The sequence below is a fragment of the Cynocephalus volans genome, chromosome 10 (assembly GCF_027409185.1).
Source record: "Cynocephalus volans isolate mCynVol1 chromosome 10, mCynVol1.pri, whole genome shotgun sequence".
In the NCBI taxonomy this organism is placed as follows: domain Eukaryota; kingdom Metazoa; phylum Chordata; class Mammalia; order Dermoptera; family Cynocephalidae; genus Cynocephalus; species Cynocephalus volans.
Window position 1 is genome coordinate 50,790,415 of NC_084469.1, and position 22,771 is coordinate 50,813,185.

At 44.1% G+C, this 22,771-nt stretch overlaps 1 protein-coding gene across 2 annotated transcripts in view; it reads right to left on the minus strand.

Annotated features, from left to right (window-relative positions):
- The window catches only part of BICRA (BRD4 interacting chromatin remodeling complex associated protein), an 82,858-nt gene that overhangs the window by 54,881 nt on the left and 5,206 nt on the right, over positions 1-22,771 (minus strand). Inside the window, exon 1 of one of the 2 annotated variants that reach the window (XM_063112321.1) lies at positions 17,495-17,568. The exons of the other annotated variant lie outside the window; for it this stretch is intronic. The gene's annotated coding sequence lies outside the window, so the exon portion shown is untranslated. Of the gene's footprint in view, positions 1-17,494; positions 17,569-22,771 lie in introns of those variants that run through there. 2 annotated transcript variants of the gene reach the window in all.

Consider the following 22,771-nt stretch of genomic DNA (forward strand, 5'->3'; position numbering starts at 1 on the left):
ATCCCATTGGGAAGCAGAGATGAAAATTTAAAATGCACATTCCCACATGAAGAGATGCCGAACATTACTAGCCATCAGTAAGATACCATTTCACACCCACCAGGATGGTTATAATAAAAAAGATAGAGAAACTGGAGCCCTCATGCATTGCTGGTGGAAATGTAAACCAACACATCTGCTGTGGAAACCTATTTGACAGTTCCTCAAAAAGTCAAACATAGAGTTACATATGACCCAGCAATTCCACTCCTACATGCATACACAAGAGAAATGAAAATGTGTCCACACAAAAGCTTGTGCTTATGCTCACAGTAGCATTATTCATAAAAACACAAAGTGGAAATAACCAGAATGTCCACCAGCTGATGAATGAATAAATAAAATGTGGTCTATCCATACAATGGAATATTACTCAACCATAAAAAGAACAGAAGTACTGACACATGCTACAACACTGATGAACCCGGAAAACATATTATGCTAAATGAAAGAAGCCACACACAAGAGGCTAAATATTGTATGATTCCATTTATATGAGATGTCCAGAATAGACAAATCCATAGAGACAGAAAATGGATTAGTGGTTGGTTGCCAGAGGCTTGTAGTGTGGAGGGAGGTTTAGGGAGAAATGAGGAGTGACTGCTAACACGTACAGGGTTTTTGGGGGGGAATCGAAAATATTCTGAAATCAGAAAATGACGAGGGTTGCACAACTCTGTGAGTATACTAAAAATCCAATGAATTGGATTTATCCACTTTCGGTGGGTGAATTTTATGTATGGTATGGGAATTGTATCTTAATTTTAAAAATGAAAGAAGCACATCCCTTGATAATACCAAACAATCGTTACTTTTATTAGATTTGATAACGTAGTTGTGGGTATATAAGAAAACGTTTATTTTTGTTTTTTAAATACATACTTAAGTACGTAGCAGAACACCTGGGATTTGCTTTGAAAACTTTAACAACAAAAAAGGGATCAATAAAGCAAGTGTGGCCAAATTTTGATGTATGTGAAAACTGGGGATGAGTAATGGGGGTTCATTATGCTGTGTTCTCCCTACTCTCGTGTACATTTGAAAATTTTTGTAATACCTTTTTTTAATGTAACACACTCTTTGTCCCAGCAATTCTACTTCTGGGATTTTAACTTACAGCTCTACTCCCATTTGTGCAAATCAGCAGTTGTACACAGTTACTCATTATAGCTTCATTTATAATAGAGCTAACCTAAGTGTCCAGTGAGTGGGATTGGTTCAATAAGTTAAGGCCTTCCAATGGAATACTATACAGCTGCGAAAGAGACTGGGTTTGATAAATTAGAACCTCCCCGATATATTATCACAAGGAAAAGGCAAAGGGCAGAATGGTGTTAAAGTATCTTGCCATTAATGCCTCAAAAAGTATGTGTGTGTGAGACAGAGAGAGAGATGCTTATATATGCATAGAACATCTCTTTGGAAGGAGGCCTAAAAATTCTAACCGAGTTGAGCATGTTGCCTCTGGGACTCGGGGAGGGAGGAGACTTTTCACTAGAAATCTTTGGTACCGTCTGAGTTTTGTACTTGGACATGTGTTCCCTATTCCAAAAAAACAAAATAAATGCATAAAATTTTTAAAGCCTCAAAGAAAAGCTGTTTCCTAAGTCTGGCCTTGTCCCCACACCTCCCCTGGGGCTGGATAAGAAGCATCAGGTTGTCCCTTCTGCTCCCTCCTCTGAGATGGGCGGCAGGGAAGGCTGAGATTTCCCTGCAGGGAGAGCAGAGATGCCCAGAGGGCCTGCCCAGGGCTTCCTGGAAATTACTTCCAGACTCCAACTTTCCTGGCTCAGGCTGGGGGAGGGGGAGATACACAAAAAAAGAGCCGAAAGAGGGAAGAGAGGGGGAGGGAGGAGGCCTGTATGTGTTTTCGTGCCTGCAAGAACACAATGAAAGAACAGGCCTGGGCAGGGGGGGCGGGAAATGCCATCTTCTACCTTGGCTGAAGAAATGGCCACCGTGCAACTTTATTCACAATAGACTTTTGGGTTGTTTCCCCTTTGACTATCCACTGATGAATGGATAAACAAAATCTGGTCTATCCATCCAGTGGAATATTATTCAGCCATAAAAAGGAATGAAGCATAGTACAAACCATAAAAAGGAATGAAACATGGTACAAACATGGATGGACCTTGAAAATATTGTGATGAGTAAAAGAAGCCAGACACTGAAGGCCACATATTGTATAATCATATTTATATAAAATATCCAGAATGGCCAAATCCATAGAGACAGAAAACAGATTAATGGTTTCCAGGAAACAGAGGGAGGAAAGAATGAGGAGTAACTGCTTAGTGGGTATAGGGTTTCCTTTTGGAGTGATGAAAATGTTCTAGAACAAGATAATGGTGATGGTTACACAACTCTGCGGATATTCTAAGAACCAATGAAAGGTACGCTTTAGATGAGTGAATTTTATGGTATGTGAATTACATGTCAATAAAGCTGTTTAAAAAATTTAAGCAAGGAAAAAAGAAAAAAAGAAAGAAACTGGCCACATGGTCCCCCCACCCCCACCTTGACTCTTCATTCCAACCTGCACTTCCCAGGCTGCAAATTCACTCAATTCAAAGCATCTCCCCCAGCACATCCCCCACAAGCCGTGCCCTCCATCCCCAAATACGCAGAGACCTTATAACAGGCAGAACCAGGACCCCCTGCCTCCAGTCCTGGCTGTACTTCCTGGGTGTCCCTACATGATTCAGGTGGGTCCCCAGCTCATCCTGGGGTGTCTCCTTCTGTACCCACCACTAGCTAAGGGCAATGAGATGAGGTCACGAAGCTTTGGCCTCATGTTCCACCCACCAAGCCCCCCAACTCTGACCCCAAGCCAAAAAAGAGCCCAGTAAGAAGACGTAGAAACCACATGTAAAAGATCCTAGGTTTGCAGAATTTCCTAAGTGTGTAAAGTGCTGACTGCAGAAGCTTAGACACCTTTCCATTTCAAAAAATAAAATAAAAAAGAAACATTTATATTTCAGTAATAAGTAAACACACACATACACACGCAGACAACCAGACTTGAGGGACACAAGGAAAAGGATAGAAGAGCGTCCCTGCACTGTGCTTTGTGGTCCCTCAGCAGGTTAAGTTGATCACAAGGTGAGATTTAGGACTGGTATTAAGCAGGGAAGAGATAAAAATTCACATTGTTCCTAAGCAATTCTTTTAAAAAATAATAATCCACGGACATATGTTCTCGCTTTCAAGCAACCAAGTTATTAACTCCATAGAATTCCCAGGAAGGGCTTTCCTGGTTCCAGTTTTTCTCTCTTCCACCCCAGCTCCATCCTGCCCAGTACAACACCTCATATACAATTCACCTTCCCAAAATGCTGACTTGAGGAGACTGTTTTCCAGGTGCGCAGGAAATAAACAAAAAATTTTGATTCATTCACTCAACAAATACTTAGTGAACAAGTATTAGGTCCCAAGCCCTTGGGAAACCGCTCATGGAGCTAAATTCTTGTGAAAGAAGCAAACCATAAATCAGGAAACAAATTAATCTAGAATATAATGTTGGGTAGTGGTAAGCGGTAAGGAGAATATAATGCAGGATAAGGAAATGATGGGAAGGGGATGTTTAAATTTTAAAGAGGGTGGTCAGGGAAAGTCTCTCAGCAAAAGTGACATTGAAGCAGAGACCGGAATGAAGTGAGGGAAGCAAGCAAACATGTTGCCGGAAAGCATCCCAGGCAAAGGGCACTGTGAGTACAAAGGCCCTAAGGCAGGAATGTCCCTGGATGACTCCAAGAACAACTAGATCACTGTGAGATCAGTGGAGAGGGTTGGAAACAATGTCAGACAAGCAGTGTGCACCGGGAAAGTGCGGGCAAAGCCCATGGCAAGACAAGTGGACTCTGTTCTGTGATCTAACCTTCAGTATTGCCTCAATGCCTCCAACACGCTTCTCAAACTGGGGTGGAGACCCTAAGGGAATTGAGGTTGTACTCTCAGGAATCTAAAAGTTGCCCATGTGGTTCAAATTTTCTCATATTTCCATTTCTGTTCTCAGTGTTTTTCAAACTGTGGGTTGCAACCTTTGAGGGATAATGAAATCAATGTAGTGGTTCTCACACATCATTTAAACGAACAAAGGCAAAAGAGTGGACTAACATTTGAAAAAGGTTTCACTGAATGACTCAAAGGTGGTCAGGTTAAGTATCCCACAAAACTTTCATCAGGTGTGTATGTGTCATCCATGCTGGGTCATGGTGTAAAATGTATGTCTTATTGGGGATTACAAATCAAAAAGTCAGGAAAAACAGCCAATCCAGAAGCCCGAGCCCCACCCCCACCCAGAACTAAGTCCTTCCCACCCACCCCACTGGCCATGCATGTAACGTTTACAAACACATGTCACCTGTGGGGAAGTGTTGTGTGTTTGCCCCAAAACCTTTTCTTGCGGGACACATGTCTGGACTACCTCTCTCAGCATCCCTTACAGTTGGGAGATGGTCACATGACTACCTTTTGGCCAGTGGAATGTAGGTGGAAGTGATTTACACACTTTCCAGGCCTGGCACATAAAATGTTCCTCCACTCATTCCTCCCTGCTCTTTCCTCTCCTACAGAGGACTCCACAGTCTTAAGGAGGGTAGAGCCACAAAAGAGAAGGAGTCTAGCTCCCTCAATGAGTTCTCAGGAGGCTGCCCAACTGGGAACACCTCACTGGTCTATGACATATGCAAGAAAAAGACTTTCACCATGCTAAGCCACTGAGCTTATCTGTTATAGCAGCTAGCATGACCTGTGCTCACAGAAGTTGCCAGATGAAGGCTGGAAGAGTCAACAGCTGGATGAATGGAAAATTTTTTACAGAAGTTCCAGAAAGAGAAGAGAAAAGAAGATACTGAGTTTCTGCACACCTCAAGGTACAACAGGAGTGCCAAACTCAGAAGAGCCTGCAATGATTTAGTGTCCACAAAATGTTCTAGGCCACATCAAATTTGTATCTTGAAAAGAAATGGAAGTTCCACGTCAAGGCCTGACCTGTGTCTCCAACCCAATTGCACATCAATAATAGGAGCCCCATTTATAAACCACCATTTCCATAAACGAGGAGCCAGGCCAGGCACTTTAATAATCTTTTCAGGAGAGCCCTGCACAGTAAGTACTTTTATCCTGATCTTACGAATGAGGAAAGCTGAGGCCAAAACAGCTGCCCTAAGAATGAGAACTGCAGTTCAGCACTGCTGGACATTCCACTCACTCATCAGCCACAGGAGGAGGGAACCCAGAATAGAAGCTCAATGGGGGCAAGCATGTTGCCTATCTCATCTGCACAGTGCCTGGCACTGTATGCAATAAATATTTGTTGAATAAATAAACAAATTGTTGTTTTTTTCCCTTTTTACAGATGAGTCAACGATGATCAGAGAGGATATGTCACTGATTCCAGGTCACCCAGGAAATGAGTAAGGAAGCCAGGTTTCAGTCAAGATCTAAGCCCCCATTCACCCTAGAGCCCCTCACATCCACCTAGAGGCAGACCAGCCCCAGCTTTTATAAGCCTCTGGGCCTTTTCTTCTGATATTCCCAACTCCTCTCTCTACCCTCAACACACTTTCTTTGGGCTCACTCAAACTCTCCTAAGTTCCTAATTCAATAAATATTCACACGTTCAGCAATTATGTACTGAGGCATGTGCTACATGCCAGGCTCTCTTCTAGAAGCTGAGGGGATAGCTGTGAATAAAACAAAGATCCTGTTCATTTAGAGCTTACATTTTGAGGAAGGTAAGAGGGCAGACAGAAAAGAACAATAATATAACACATTATATTAAGTATTTACAAATATTTAATTTACATGCATTTAATTTATATCAACTGAATAAAAATGAAATATATTATTATTTATATTCATAATTTTAGGCTATATAGAAATTAATTTATATAAATATTAAAATGTCTATAAATACTATAGAATATGGTTATATGTAAAATCAATATAAATAATAGGTGGTATGTCAACAATTATTAAGTGCTGCCTTGGCTTGAGTGTCCTCCAAAACTTGACCCCCACTGTGACAGTGTTAAGAGGGTGGCAAATCCTGTTATGGTGATTGAAAGGTGGGGCCTTGAAGAGGTGATTGGACTGTAGGACCGTGCAGTAGTGAATGGACTAATAATGGTGGTCAGGGGCGTGGCTTCCAGGGCTTTAAAAGGACAATGAATGGGGAAGTTAGTTTCTCTCTGATCCACATGACACCCCAGGCCACAATCGCCACCACCAAGACCCTCACCAGATGTGCTCCCTGGACTTTGGACTTCTTAGCCTCCAAAACTGTAAGCAATAAATTTCATTCTTTATAAAATACCCAGTTCACCTAGGGACCCAGGGTATGGAGCCGAGGACCAGACCCCCCCCTCCCACAACCAAGCACCCCCCGACAGTGCCTCAGGGCCTTCCCTGGGACCCAGGGCATGGAGAAGGGGATGGGACCTTCCTCCCACAACCAGATCCCCCTCCCACAACCAGGCACACTGCACCAGTGCCTCAGGTCTGCCTGTGGACCTGAGGCATGGAGAAGGGGACCAGACTCCTCTCCCACAACCAGGCACCCCATGCCAGCACCTCAGGGCCCACCCGGGGTATGGAGCCTGGGACCGGAGCCCCCCCTCCCACAACCAGGCACCCCATGCCAGTGCCTTGGGGCCCACCTGGGGATCTGGGGCATGGAGAAGGGGACTGGACCCCCCTCCCACAACCAGGCACACCATGCCAGTGCCTCAGGTCTGCCTGTGGACTTGAGGCATGGAGAAGGGGACCAGACCCCCCCTCCCACAACCAGGCACCCCATGCCAGCACCTCAGGGCCCACCTGGGGTATGGAGCCTGGGACTGGAGCCCCCCCTCCCACAACCAGGCACACCATGCCAGTGCCTTGGGACCCACTCGGTGACCCGGGGCATGGAACCAGGGATCAGACACTCTCCACAACCAGGCACACTGCCAGCACCACAGAGCAGGCCAAAAACATCTCCTCCATGTGGGTGGCCCACCACAGCCACTACAATAACCATGGATGCCTCAAAGGCAGCTAGATGCCACAACCACCACACAGATGGTCTGCCAGCCACTGGAGTGAGTTGACACAGGAGAGTCACCAGCAGAGATAAAGAAAGGAGTAGGATATCTGTCTCCACAGAGCCCATTTCATAGTGATGGAAGAGACATCTGCTCTATGATAGTATTGGGGGACCTGATCATGCCTCTCAGCATTGGACAGATCATTGGGCAGCAAATCAACAGAGTAACCATGATTCTTTCAGAGGAAGAGAAGAAATCTAGGGCGATTAGAGTGGGGAGAGAGGAGAGAAAGGGGAATGAGGAGGGATTGGACAAGGGGCATAAAGCATAATTACAATTTGTAATAATACATATGCTCATAATATTGATTTGATCAACATCTCTCAATGTTGAAACCCAAAAATATGTATAATCAATCTTGATTCAATAAAAATTAAAATTTAAAAAAATTAAAAATTGAAAAATAAAATACCCAGTTCCATGTGTTTTGTTACAAGCAACAGAAACAGATTAATACAAGTGCTATGAAGGAAAAGCAGTGAGAGAAAAGGGCAAGGGATCTACAACTTTACCTAGGATGATAAGAGCTGGCTTGGTTAAGGACAGGAGGGAGGCAGCCAATGAGCAGGGGAGCAGCAAGTGCAAAGTCCCTGAGGTGGGATATGTGTCTTGCTTGAGGAAGGAGGCCAGTGAGACTAAAACAGAGTGAGTGAGGGGAAAGGACTCTGTGGGAGATAGGTGAGAGGGAAAGTCAGGGGCCAAATTGTATATTAAAAATAATAACATAGAGAGAAAAAAGTAAAAATAGAAATAATAAATTATTTAGTTAGAAGACTGAAACAATCCAAGTGCCATCAGCAGAAAAATGGATAAACTGTGGTATATCCACAAAATGGAATATTATGCAGCCTCAGAAAGGAATGAAATTCTGATACGTTATAACACTGAAGAGCCTTGAAAACATTATGCTGCTCTTCCCTGCTACTCTTCCCCTAAGCAGCCTCAGGTGATCTGTGAAAATGGTTTGCTATTTATTCATTTGACCCAGAAAACCCCCCAAAATCATGCAAATCGAGATGTTCAAATCTTTGTGTTCATTTTAAGAACACCCATGAAACTGCCTGGGCCATCAAGGGTATGCATATCCGAAAAGCCACCAAGTTTCTGAAAAATGTCACTTCTCAAAAGCAATGTGTACCATTCTGGAATTACAACGGTGGAGTTGGTAGGGGTGCCCAGGCCTATAGGTAGGGCTGGACACAAGGTCGGTGGCCCAAAAAGAGTACTGAATTTTGCTGAACATGCTTAAAAATGCAGAGTAATGCTGAACTTAAGGTTTTAGAGGTGGATTCTCTGGTCACTGAGCATATCCTGGTGAACGAAGCAAGCAGGCTATGCCACCACACTCAGATTAATCCACACATGAGTTCCCCCTGCCACATCGAGATGATTCTTAATGAAAAGGAACAAAAATTGTTCCTAAACCAGAAAAGGAAGTTGCACAGAAAGAAAAGAAATCCCATAAGAAACTAAAGAAACAAAAACTAATGGCACAAGAATGAATTCAGCATAAAATAAATGCAAGTAAAAGTAAAAGAAAAAAAATTATGCTAAGTGAAATATTTCAGACACAAAAGGACAGATACTGAATGATTCTACCTATATGAGGTACTATAGGAAAAGGTAGACTCAGAGATAGGATATAGAATAGTGGAAGGGAGGCAGGGTCAGAAGAAAAAAAAGAATGACTAGTGGTGCAGGAGCTGGAGAGAGGGGAGGATGGGAGTTATGATTTAATGGGTACAGAGTTTCTGTTTGAAAAAATTCTGAAATGGATAGTGGTAAAAGTTGTACAACACGTGAGTGTACGTAGTGCCATGAATCTATACTCTTTACACTGGTTAAAATGGTAAATTTTATGTTACATATGTTGTACCACAATAAGAAAATAATAATAAAGGCTAACATTTATGTTGCATTTCATGTATCAGGCACTCTTCTAAAAGTTTTATATATGTAACTCTTTTGCTCCTCCAACAACTCCACAGAGGAGGAATCTTCTAGATCAGCGCTGCCCAAAAGAAATATTATATGAGCCACATATGTCATTTTAAATTTTCTAATGAAAAGAAACAAGTAAAATTAATTTTAATAATATATTTTAAGTAACCTGATATATACAAAATGTGATCATTTCAATATGTAATTAACATAAAAATATTATTAATGAGATAATTTATTTTTTTTTCATTCTAAGTCTTCAAAATCCAGTATGTATTTTACACACAGAGCGTATCTCAATTTGGACTAACCACATTCCAGTGCTCAAGGCAACCACATTGGACAGCAGAGTTCTGGACTTTGACAGGGGCCAACGGAGGACTCTGAGCAGAGGAGGGCTGGGAGGTAAGACAGGGGGTGCATGTGGTGGAGGGAGCCCTGTGAGAAGGAGACTGCAGTGGTCCAAGTGGAAGGTGACAGTGGCTAGACGAGGTGAGGCAGTGGAAGTGGGGAGACAGGATAGATTCCAGAAATATCCTGAAGGCAGAGCTGACAGGATACACTGCCGGACTGATAGAGTGTAGGGGATGAGAGAAAAAGAGGCAAACGCAACAATGTGAATATACTTAGTACAACTTAACTGTATACTTAAAAACGTTTAAGATGGAAAATTTTATGTGTTTTTTACCACAATAAAAAATATAAAATTTAAATTCAAAAAGAGAGAGAGAAGACGAGTCAGGGATGACACCAAAGTATGTGGCCCAGGTGGCTGGGAGGGTGGAGCTGCCGTTTACTGAGATGGTGACGACCTAGAAGGGAGCAGACTTTGTGTTTTTGTTTTTTGTGTTTTTTGTAGGGGAAGGGGCAAATCAGGAGCTCGGTGTCGAACACATTAAGTTCAAGGTGTCTATCAGACAACCCAGTAGAGAGTTCAGCAAAGCAGTGCATACTGGAGACAATGTACAAGTAACCAAGGGGGGTAGTGAATGAAATCCCCTCCTTGGCATACTCTTCCTGAATTCCTCTACTGGACCACTTACAAGGCCTAGTCTCTCTCTCCTCCCACCAAACTGGGTCTGGCCAAAGTAGCTTACTCGGGGCCCCACAAGGAACATCCTATGTCAAGGGCAGGCCCTGGGCTAGCCCACCATCACATTCCCCTTTCCTCCTCATCAGTCAGACTCCAGGCTCTGAGCCTTTGGAGAACAAGCTTCCAGAAGCTGCACTGCCCACTCCTACTGCCCACCCTACACATCCCATCACGGAATGACGCCACTGCTCATTCTGAATCATCTGGCAAGGACTGGAGAACTGAGTAGTAAATACAACAAAATACAGCACTGGAAGACGCCAAATGGTGTGTGCAACATGCAAACTGGGGTGTACCAAGGTGGGGAAATAGAATTTATATTCACACAGGTCCTTTATTCAAAACCCTCAAGGTAAGATGAGTTCCGAAATGCAGATTTTTTCAGATTTTGCAAGGTGATATGGTGTGTGCGTGTCTATTACAGAACACCCCTGGCGGGCTCTGAGAAAGCACTCAGCAATTAAACATTAAGATTTCTGCAGCCAAACGTATGAATATTCACATGGAGCTTCATTAAAAATAAAGACTATAAATAGCCTGGCTTCAGGTCAGGTCTTGCTGCCTGATGAGTCACTGAGGGTAAGTTGCTGTTATCATTGATGGTGGTGTTCTGATATGATGTCTGTTCACTAGCTGTTATAACAGGGAAAGAATCTTTGTTCACTAAGTCTGCAAGCTCCCTAAAGGCCCAGAATGGTAAAGCCCACGAACTCTGGATCAGACAAACCTGGTTTCAAATCCCTACTCTGCTATTTCCCAGCCCTGAGCAACTGCCCTCACCTCTCAAGGGCCTCAGTCTTAGGGGATGAAGGAGGAGGAAGTGGCTGTTGCTTACAGGCCTGAAATTAATAATAATGACAACAACAAAAGAACAGTAATCATAATAAGAGCAGCTATCCTGTATCAACTCTTGCTGTGGTCCAGGAAGAATGCTAAGTTCAATGACGGTCATCATCTCATTGAGTTGAACCCTCATACCACTCCTGGGAGGCAGACTCTGCTGTTATTGATCCTCATTTAACAGAAGATAACATGCCTGAGGAAGGAGAGAACTGGGGATCTAAGCCCAGGTTTACTTGACACAGGCCTTCAACACTGTCCAAAACATGGGTCAATCCTGCCCTTAAGCTGGGTCAATCTGTTCCTAAAGATGACCCCCTCCCATGATGGTGATATTTAGCCAAATAAACCCTGATCCTTAAGTTCTCACCATGTGCTCTTTGCCCTTTTGTTGAATCCTCCTGAACAAGGCCCCTGAGGGAGGTACTATTATTTTACCCTTCAACAGCACCCAGACAATGTCCCACAGTGATGGGAGCCCACAGGTGTGGACCCCAGACCAACACAACCTGCCTCCTGATCACGCTCCCTGCAGTGAAACCATGGCACCTAGACAACTTTCAGACCACTCAGGATAGAATAATATCTTCTTGCTTCTCCTTTTTTTGGCCCCTCTGAAACCCTCACCTTTTTTCCAGATCAGAGGTAGGCCTCAAGGACTAAGAGTTATTAAGCAGCTGGACCCAGGCTGATTCTGCCAGTGTTCCCAGAGTCCAGCATAGGCCTGGCATCAAGCAGCCATTCAAACTCTCTGTCCACTGTCTTCAAGGGGTGAGAACGGTGAGGCCTTTCTGGAATGTAGTTTGGCAGGGCCTACCAAAAGCTAAATGCATGCTCCCCTCTGCCTTACAATTCCTCTTCCAGGAATCTGGCCGGTAGGAACACTCTTGCATAAGCAAGCCAAGAGGGATACAAAAATGTCAGGTCAGGTCACTCCCCAGCTCAAAACCCTTCTGTGGCTCCCACTCCGAATCAAAGCCAAAGTCTTAGTCAAAGATGCAGAATGGAAACTCTAGAGCAACAAAGAGATGGCACTAACAGTGGAAATAAAATAGAATACTAAAATAATCTAACAGAGGCAGGAAAAAAGAAAAAAAAGGAACAAAAAATGTAGGAGATAAACAGAAAACAGAGAGATGGAAGATTTGAATCCAACCACATCAATAAGTACAGTAAACATAAATCATCTAACCTGTGCTGTCCACCACAAGCAGCCTCAGGTGACATTTGAGCATTTGAAATATAGTGGGTCCTAACTGAGATGTGCAGTGAATGTAAAACACACACCAGATTTCGAAAACTTAATGTGAAAAGAAAAAAAAGACTCTCGTGTGTGTGTGTGTGTGTGTGTGTGTGTGTGTGTGTGTGTGTGTAAAGACTGTATAAGAAGTGTTGGCAAGGATGTAGAGAAATTGGAACCCATGTGCATTGCTGGTGGGAATGTAAAATGGTACAGCCACTGTGGAAATCAGTATGGTGGTTCCTCAAAAAGTTAAACAGATTTACCATGTGATCAGAATTCCACTCCAAGGTATATACCCAAACAAACTGAAGGCAAGGACTCAAACAGATACTTGTATGCCAATGTTCATAGCAGCACTGTTCACAATAGCCAAAAGATTGACACAACCCAAGTGTCCATTGACAGATGAAGTGCTAAACCAAATGTGGTCTATCCATCCAATGGAATATTATTCAACCATAAAAAAGAAAGAAATTCTGATACATACTACAACATGAATGAACTCTGAAGACATTACGCTAAGTGAAATCAGCCAGACACAAAAGGACGAACTTATAAGTGATCCCACTTATAAGAGGCACCTAGAATAGACTAACCCATAGAGACAGAAAGTAGAATAAAGGTTACTAGGGGGTGGGGAAGGGAGAATGGGGCGTTATCATTTAATAGGTACAGAATTTGTTTGGAATGGTGAACAAGTTCTGGGAATGTACAGTGGTGATGGTTGCACAACATTGTGAATGTATTTAATTCCATTGAATTGTACACTGAAAAACAGTTAAAACAGTAAATTTTATGTTATGTGTATTTTACCGTAACGAAAACAGACTGTAAAACATCTCAATGATTTCTATATTGATTATATGTTGAAATGATAGTACTTTAGATATTGGGTTACATAAAATATATTAACATTTTCCCTGCCTTTTTTTACTGTGCCTACTGGAAAATTTAAAATAACATATAAGTGGCTGCAGTTTTATTTCTATCAGACAGCTCTAGTCTCAATATTACAATTACCAGAAAGAGATCATCAGACTATTTGCTATCTGTAAGAAACACACTTGAAATATAAACCCACTTTAAATATAAAGACACATAGACTACAATTAAAAACAACAAAAATTAACGAGTGTTGGTGAGAATGTGGAGAAATTGGAACCCTTGTGCACTGTTGGTGAGAATGAAAAATAGTGCAACCGCTATGTAAAACAGCATGGTGGTTCCTTGAAAAATTAAAAATAGAATTGTCATATGATCCAGCAATCCCACTTCGGGGTATATGTCCAAAAGAATTGAAGTCAGTATCTCACTGAGACATTTGCACACCCATGTTCAAAGCAGCATTATTCACAATAGCCGAGATGTGTAAGCAACCCAGTGTCCACTGACGAATGAATGGATAAGCAACATGTGATCTATACATACAATGGAATACTATTCAGCTTTAAAAAAAGAAGGAAATTCTGTCACACGCTACACCATGTATTAACCTTAAGGACACTATACTAAGTGAAAGAAGCCATTCACAATAAGACAAATACTGTATGATTCCACTTATATGAGATATCTAAAGTAGTCAAATTCAGAGACAGAAAGTAGAAAGGTGGTTATCAGGAGACGGGGGAGAGGAAAATGGAGAGCTGTTGTTTAATGTGTATAGTTTCAGTTTTACAAGATGAGAAGTTCTGAAGATCTCTTACACAATGTTATGAATGTGCTTAATACTACTGAATTGCACACTTAAAAATGGTTAAGATGGTAATTTTTTTTTTTTTTAAACATGACCAGTAAGGGGATCTTAACCCTTGAGTTGGTGTTGTCAGCACCACGTTCACCCAGTGAGCTAACCGGCCATCCATAGGGATGTGGCCATCCATAGGGATCCAAACCTGTGGCCTTGGTGTTATCAGCACCACACTCTCCCAGGTGAACCACAGGCTGGCCCAAGATGGTAAATTTTATATTATGTGCTTTTTATCAACTCCAAAAAAAAAAAAAAAAAGACATATAGGTTCATAGCAAAAACTGGAGCTAAACCTAAAAAAAACCCATAGGGTGGTGGTTAAATAAATTGTGGAATACTCCTTAGCTGCTAAAAGAATGGGGTTCTAGGTTGCTGTCATGGAACTAATTCTAAAACATTGGCTCAATTTAAGAAGCAAGGCATTGGGCTGTCCAGTTAACTCAGTTGGTTAAAGCGTGGTGCTGGTAATACCAAGGTCAAGGGTTTGGATCCCCATACTGGCCAGCTGCAAAAAAATAGAAATAAAAAATAAAAAGTAATAACAAGCAAGGTGTAGAAGAATTTGTATAGTATAATTTTGTGATCAAGAGGAAAAAAATGTAGGAGAAGAAATGGTAGGCTAAAGAATGTACCCCAAACTCCTCATAGAGGTCATCTTTAGAGAAGAAAGGAAGTGGGGACAGTAAAAGACTTTCACAGTAAGTGTTATATGACTTTTTTCCATGTATAATAATACCCCCAAATTGGCAAACCCAAAAGCTAAGAGCTAAGGAATCTGATTTAAGCCTCAGCATCCAATTCCTCCATTCCATTTGCAGAATCCTTGAAGTAACTCAGAAATGACCGGAAAACCACTCAACATCTTGCTACTCAAAGTGTAGTCCCCCAATCACAGGGGCCTCACCTGGGAGCTAGTAAGAAATGCAGAGTCTCAGGCACTGACCGAATCAGAACTCGATTTTTAGCAATACTCCCAAGGAATTCATATGCACATTAAAGTTTGAGAAATTGCTGATCTATAGCACAGCCCAACCTGTCTATACCAGCTTGTGGAGACTGAAGGCTGGCTAGTGATAACAACAGTGGACAGTAATGGCAACTAGCATTTACAAAGTCCTTATTATGTGCCAGTCACCTGATGATACATTATCTCAATTAAACTCCACAACCATCCCACCAGGTAGGTGTTTTAGCTCTGTGGCCCCCAATCTGCAATTCCAACCTTCAAAAATCTCTAGAAGCCATCCTTTTTTGTTGTTATTGTCCCTTACTCATTTGGGGGCAAAGTTGAGCTGCAATGACTGTCTTTAGGTGTCCTTCTTGGTGTCAACAGGCACAGATATATTAGTGGCAGAAATCTCATTTGCTGCAGAGACTAGTATATTTGTCCATGGTGATCTGCTCCACCTTGCTGAGGGTGTTCCACATCATCCCATATATGCTCCAATCTGAAATAGTCTCAATTTCGAAACATCTACAGTACCAGTTACTGCCATAAATGCAGTACTTCCATTGACACATGTACATCATCAGTCTAACCACCAAGAAGGCACTGGGCCTCTGTAGCTGATGGGGAAACTGAGGCTGGGAGAGGTGGGGGCCTTGCTCCAAGTCCCATAGCTGTCCCCAAGACAAATCTGCCTCTGTCCCCTGTGGGCCTTGCTGACTCACACCAGCTTGTCACCCATCCTGGCTAGCTCACAAGCGTATAACATATCTGCTGTCTGGAGGAAGCTGGGGGTGGGGGGAAGACATGGTTATGTTAAGAAAGACACCACAGAGGGTAAAAAGGGAAGGAGGAGGGAGCTGAGCCTCAGCATCCAATTGTTCAGCAGCAACCCAGGTTGGCTATGGGGCAACAGGCAGGGAACAGAAGAAAGGGAGCTTTCTCTTCTGGGCTCCAGGGCCAGACCACGAGGGGAATCTCCACTCTGCCACTTAGCAGCTGTGGGACTCTGAGCAAGTCACTTAACCACTCTGTGCCTCAGTTTCCTTGTCTGTAAAATGGGGATGCTTACTGAGCCTGCCTCTTAACGTTCTTCTGTGAGTAACTGAGTCAATACTTGTAAGGGGCCTAGACCAGTGCCTGGGCCAGGTTGAGCCAAGGTAAGGGCTGGCTATGATCATTACAGTTACTCTTAACTGGATCCAAAACCCCCTGAAATCCTTCACCACATTTTGGGATGTAGAGCCAAGTGTGTTGTTTCCCTGGGGAAAGGTCTGTGGCCTCTGAGCAGATTCCTAAAAAACCTGATCCCCCTCTCTCTCCATCCACACTGGCCTCCTAAACACCTTCTCAACTGCACAAATGTCTTTCTTCTGTCTTCACATCCTTTTCCTCCTCGCCTCCTGACCTGCGAGGAAACTTCACTCCTGAGCCAAATCCAGTACCACATGCTCCTGCCTCTTCTAGAACCTTCCCTCACCCTCTTTCCTTTTCTCTCCTAAGCTTCAAAGCCTGCTCAGATCCTTAAAAAACCAATCCAATGTGCTTCTTTTCTCCTGATCTGTGTAAAGGCTATCCAGCCCCTTATTCATTCAATAAATGTCAATTATGGGCTTATTCTGCATCAGATCCTGGGGATGAATCCTAAGATGGAAATAAATTAAGTGAAGGGAAGGAAATTGGACAGCACAGTCAAGGACAGTTTTCCTGAGGGGACACTTAAGCACAGACCTGCAAGATGAGGAGTGTGGAGGTGGGAAGTACTTAGTTGGGGAAGATGACTCCAGGCAGAGGGCAAAGCCAGGATCACCTAGGTGAGGAGGCAGTAACAAGTTTGGTGTGAGGAGTGGCAAGATGAAAAGGGTAGGATAAGGCCAGAGGTGCTGACTTTGTAGGGGGAGGTGAAGGGTTTTTACCCAAGGGCACTAAGGAGCCACAGAGGGTAGCAAGATAGTTTTTTTTTAAATCCCTGGCTAACTCTTGCCTTCCTTTCCTCTACCCATAAAGCTATCCTTCCCCTTCTCCATGGCTCCTCACCATATTCCAGTCCAGCTCCCATCCCTTTCTGAGTCCTCTCCCTGGGGAATCATCTAGGCCCTGGGACTTCAGTTATCACTCAGTGCCACCACCTCTCACTCATGACCCCTACAGTTCACTCATTCCTCCTCTTTTTCATTTCTACATCTCTCTGCCAGCCCAGAGTGTTAGAGCTTTACTCTCTGGGGTTTATGTTCCCCACATTATAACACCTCTACCCACCTCAAGAAAGAGCACCTCCATCCGCCCAATGCTCAGGCCAATGACCTAAGATTATGCTAGACTCCCTTCTTCTCTTACCCATCCCCCATTAACAAAACCACAGCCCTCCAGGTCCCAGCCCCCATGTCTCAGGCCCACCTTCCCCATGAAGCATCTCAGGCTCCACATGATCTCTCTGCTAGGAATGGCCTTGATCCCAAAGCCTGCCCTGATGCCCCAATATACCCCAAAACCAATGTTTCCTCCCCGACCTATACCAGCTCAGCTGGCAATCTGAAAATACTGATCTCACCTTGCAGAAAGATGGGTGTGCTTCTGGCTTATTTCCCTCCCCTGTCCCTGAGGACAGAGCTCTGGCTATTTACCTGGAGGGAGAACACAGGCCATAGGCCACAGGTAAGTCAGAAGGAGGCCTCAGTGTGAGTCTGAATTAATCAGTACGATACAATCCCAGCTTAGGCTGGGAACATTGGGCAAGTCACTTTACTTCTCTGACTTTGTGACAGGGAGATGGTAGAAACCTGCGGCTCTGGCCCTGGGGAGAATTTTAAGTAAACTGCTGACTCCACCCCATGGAGCACCATAGCAGGGAGAAGGACAGAGCAGACGACAAGTAGCAACAATGGCAGCACCTAAAAACACCACACTGGGTGAAGAAACCGGAAAACTGTAAGCAGAATCCTTCATATAAAGCAAAAACCCACCCCACAAGGCACACAATTTGCCAGAGCACAGGAGAACAAAACGATACACACTAAATACGTCAGGAGGTCACTGATGGGGAGGAGATGAAAACAAAAGAGAATTTTATAAATATAAGTATATTTTTTATATATATGTATAGTGTATTATATTTTTATTATATATTATTAAATTATATAATGTATAATACATGTGTGAGTGTATACACATATACTTTTTTTTTTTTTTTTAAAGATGAGCGGTAAGAGGATCTTAACCCTTGACTTGGTGTTGTCAGCACCATGCTCAGCCAGTGAGCCAACCGGCCATCCCTATATGGGATCCAAACCCGGGGCCTTGGTGTCCTCAACACCGCACTCTCCCGAGTGAGCCACGGGCAGGCCCCTACACATATACTTTTTTTTTTAAAGCAGACTTTTGCTAGAAACTGAGTTAAATAAATCTTCCAATTTTGCTACAGGGTCTGACCAGGGGCTCTTTAGGCCCAGAAGTTGGCTCAGTGACCTCCCATGACAAATGAAGTCATGACTCCTTGCTTCTTAAAAATCTACATAAAAAACAGGACCACGGCAAGGGACATGCTCAGGAAGGGACAAAGGGCTGGGCAGATGTCAGAGAATTCTGTTGGTCCAGCTAAGGACACAGAAATTTGACAAAGAAAAATCAGCCCTGCACAAAACAGCCTGGAGATTTATGTGGCAAACTTCAGGTAGCCCAGAAGGGCCACAGAAACCAGAAAGTAAAGATAAAGACTTTTGCTGCATTTTATCTACTCCGAGATGCACATTTTTCACATTTTACCATCTCTGAAAAGGGAGACACCTCTTACAACTTACGACTGCTTAGATTCAATGAAATGTGGTCTGTCTCCTGACTGAATTGTGAGGGCAGCACCTGAACCCCACTGAGCAGTGGGCAGGCCAACAATCCTGACCTGCTCCATTGGCTCCAATTCATTTGCTCTTTGAACAGCACCTAGGGAGCGAGTACTGGACACCTGGCTCACACCCAGGCACGGGGGAGAAAGCCAAGGTCAGGATGGGCAATATTCTTGGACAAAGGGTCAAGTGCTACTCCAAGACCCATGGCTGCCTTTACAGGGTAAGGGGACCTTTGCTGCTGGGGACCTTTGCTGCTATAAGCAAAGGCCTAGGACTTGAGGTGTGGGCTGCCTGTTCAAAAGAACTACTCAAGGAGGGGGCTTGATAAAATGCTGATTCCTGGGTCCACACACTGATTCCCAGGAAAGAGGTCTGGGCAGGGCCTGGGGATGGTCATTTTTAACAAACATCTGTGGTCATTTGGAAACAGATGGGTCACTTTTTGGGAAACAGATAGGGACTCCAAACACAAGTTTTCTACTCCCCTTTCTCCAGCCCTGTGACTTGCCCATTATTCATTCGTCCATTTATTCATTTAACAAGCATCTACAGAGCTCCTACTGTGCACCAGGAGCTGAGAACACAGGGAACACAGCCCCTGTTTCTCATCTTCTACAGTTTAGAGTCCAGTGAGAAAACCAGTCTTGCAAAAAGACTTACTACATCACAACGGGGCTACAAGGAGTTGGTCAGTGAACTGGGAGACCCTGTCTAGACAAGGGGGTTGAGGGTCTGGGAAGGATTCCCAGGGGAGGAGTGCTAAGATAGAGGGGTGGAAGGAGAGAGAAGTTCATGAAGGAAGGAAGGCACTCCTGATACACACAACAATAAGGCTGAATCTCAAAAGAATGATGCTGAGCCAAAGATGCTCAACCCAAAGGATCATGCACAGTAGGATTCCACATCTGTGAAATTCTAGAATAGGCAATGCTGATCCACAATGACAGAGCAGGTCAGGGATAGCTTCTGGGGAAGGGTGTTGACTGGGAAGGGGCACAAGGGAAATTTTCAAGGGTGATGTGAACAGGCTGTAATCTTGATAGGGGTGTGAGTTACCCAGGTGCGCATGTTTGTCAGGACTCATTCAAAGGCATGCTTAAATTGTGCATTTTATTGTATCTAAATTATAACTCAATGAGAAACGATTGGGAGAAAAATAATATATATACGTAAAACTTTCCACGAAAGGGGAATGTGCACATAAAAGTAGGAGGTAATTGGGCATATTCTAGGGAGAGAAATCAGGCCAGTGCAGCAAGTGCTAATTAAGCTGAGGGGAGCCCAGCATGAGACACTAAAGAGCTATGAACTCTCCCCTTAAGACCCCCCTCATCTAAGCTGGGGGCTGGGTGCTCGAGGATAGGTGAGAAGGCATGCATGCCGAGTGAAGGGCAAGAGAGAGGTCCAGCGAATTGACACAACCACCCTGTGAGGCAGGAGCAGTGGGCAGCTGCCTGCTCCACATCACGCAGTGGACAAGAGGCTTCAGAGGCCACCAGGGGATCCCTCAAGGGTCCCAGTAGTCATTAATCGGGGTCCACAGCCTCAGACAGACATTCTCGTTCACTCGGCTCACTAGACTACCAGGCTGGGACACAGGGGAAAAAAGAGGCTGGAAGGAGGTCATTCAGAAGTCAGCAGCCTCCTCTAAGCACAGGAAGCACTTAGAAGGGAGAGTGTGAGGGGCTGGCCAGTTAGCTCAGCTGGTTAGAGTGTGGTGTTGTAAGACCAAGGTCAAGTGTTCGGATCCCCTTATCAGTCAGCCACCAAAAAAAAAAAAAAAAAGAAGAAGGGAAAGTGTGGGAGGATAGGGTGGGCAAGGGGAAAAAATGAAGGCAGCTGAGTCTGGCTGGGGAGCTCCAGGGGCATCAACCCTTCCTTTGGCCCTCTGACCTTCTTAAACCCTAGAAAGAGCATCTTTGTCCCCCACCTTGGGAGCACACACAGAAGCAGTAACTAACAACACTAACAATGACTGCTACAGTGTGCTGAGCATTTAGCTCTGTGCCAGGCATTTACAAAACACTTTTCCATGCAAGACGTTATTTAATAGTAAGGTTCTTGAAAGAAGCATCTATTATTGTTCCCATACTTCAGTTCTCTACCCTGGGCTTAAAGAAGGGAAATAACCTGCCACCAAGTCAAGAAAGGGCAGATATAGCATTCGAACCCAGGCATGTGACCCAGTTACTGCTCACCTCTCACCTCCAGGGTCATCCATTGATCCATCCCCCTGCCACTGGCCCCACTTCTCCAATTCCCCCTTTGTGGGTATGATTTCCACACAGAACAGCAGAACTCATGCACAGAAGAGCAGAACCCACACTGCATGCATCCAGGAGTGAACCCCCAAACCTGTGCAATCAGAAACAGCCCCCAGGGTGCAAGGCCTGGTATGGCCAAGATAGGGAATTCACCAAGGTTCCAAAGAGGGGAACACAGAGAAAGGACAACCTGGCCAAAGCCTGCTCCAGGCTGCCTCAGTTTCCCCAATCTGTAAGATGGGCTTAATGACAACGCCTTCACAGAACAGGACAGTCTCTCAGGGTGGTGAAACAGATTCTGGATTCCAGAAATAACAACACCATTAATAACAATAAAAACATGGTTGAAATAATATTTCTAGAATTTGCTTAAAAATATTCCATTGTGGGGTGGAGGAGGGCTTAACAGATAAAAATTGAAGATCAGCAGAAAATTACAGAAGCTGGTGACAGTTATACGAGGGTGGTTATGCTATTCTCTCAACTCTTGGTGGACGCTGTAAAAATTTCATAATAAAAAGTTAAAGCAATAATAATAAACAAAGCGAATCTTCACTGAACACTCTTTCGAGCCAGGCCCTATTCTAAAAGTTTTCCACATCATTACTCATTTAAGTTTCACAAGGTCCCAATGAGAGAAGTTCTCTTACAGAAGAGGAAACTGAGTCCCAAAGACTATCTGATTGCCTTGAATGTTGCTCTCCATTAAAAATGCCAACACTGATTGCCCAGGGTTCTGGGGGAAAGCAATAGGGACTTGGGTATCTGATCCCATGGGAGACTGTGCTACTTAATTATAATCACAGCCAGTAACATCTTTTGAGCACTTGCTATGTGCCAAACATTTTGTTAAGCACTGAACATCTGTGACCATGCCTGACATGGGTCTAATCTCATGCCCATTTTCTAGCTGAGAAAACTGAGGCACAGAGTAGAGAAGCCCTGCCTGTGCCTGATGCCAGAGCAGCCTGCTGCATACTCTCTGCTGCTGTGCAGTTTAGAATGCCAAAATTGTTCCTCATGTGCCTTTCAGGAAGACAATGGGGAACTTTCAGAGTGAAGGACCTAGCATGGGTCCCCTGGGAGAACAGTAATCATAGCGAAAATAAGAGCAACATCATTTGCTAGCTCCTGAAAACCTACTGCATGCCTGGCTTGGGAGAGCATTGCTTTGTCCAACCCTCACAGTATACCCTACAGGGGAGTACCATGCGCCTGTTTTATAGACAAGGATACTGAGACCAGAAAAGGGAACACTTGTCCAGGGTCACGATGAAATTAAGTGGAAAAGCCAGCATTCCATCCCATGCCTGTTGATCAGGGAGTTAGGGACCAGCTGGGTTGAAAAGGACCCCAGGAGAAAGAGCTGCCTAAGAATGACAGATAACACCAATAATGACTGACAAGGCTGTTATTTAACCCTCACACAACCTTATAAAGTAGGTACTGAGATGAACCCATTTAAGAGAGGAGGAAACCAAGGCCCAGAGCTAGCAAGTCCCTTGCTCACAGTCATTCGGCCAGCAAGTGGCAGAGCCAGGATTTGAACCAATGGCTGGGTTCCAGCGACCATGCTCCTGACCTCCACATCAAGTGGCAAGCACACAATGCAGGCCCTGGGCAGGAGGAAGAGGCAGGGAGGTCCCCAGAGGCAAAGACACCCATGGCCTAGAGACGCAGCCTGGCAGACAGGTTGGATGAGTTTGAACAGGGAGGGAGAAC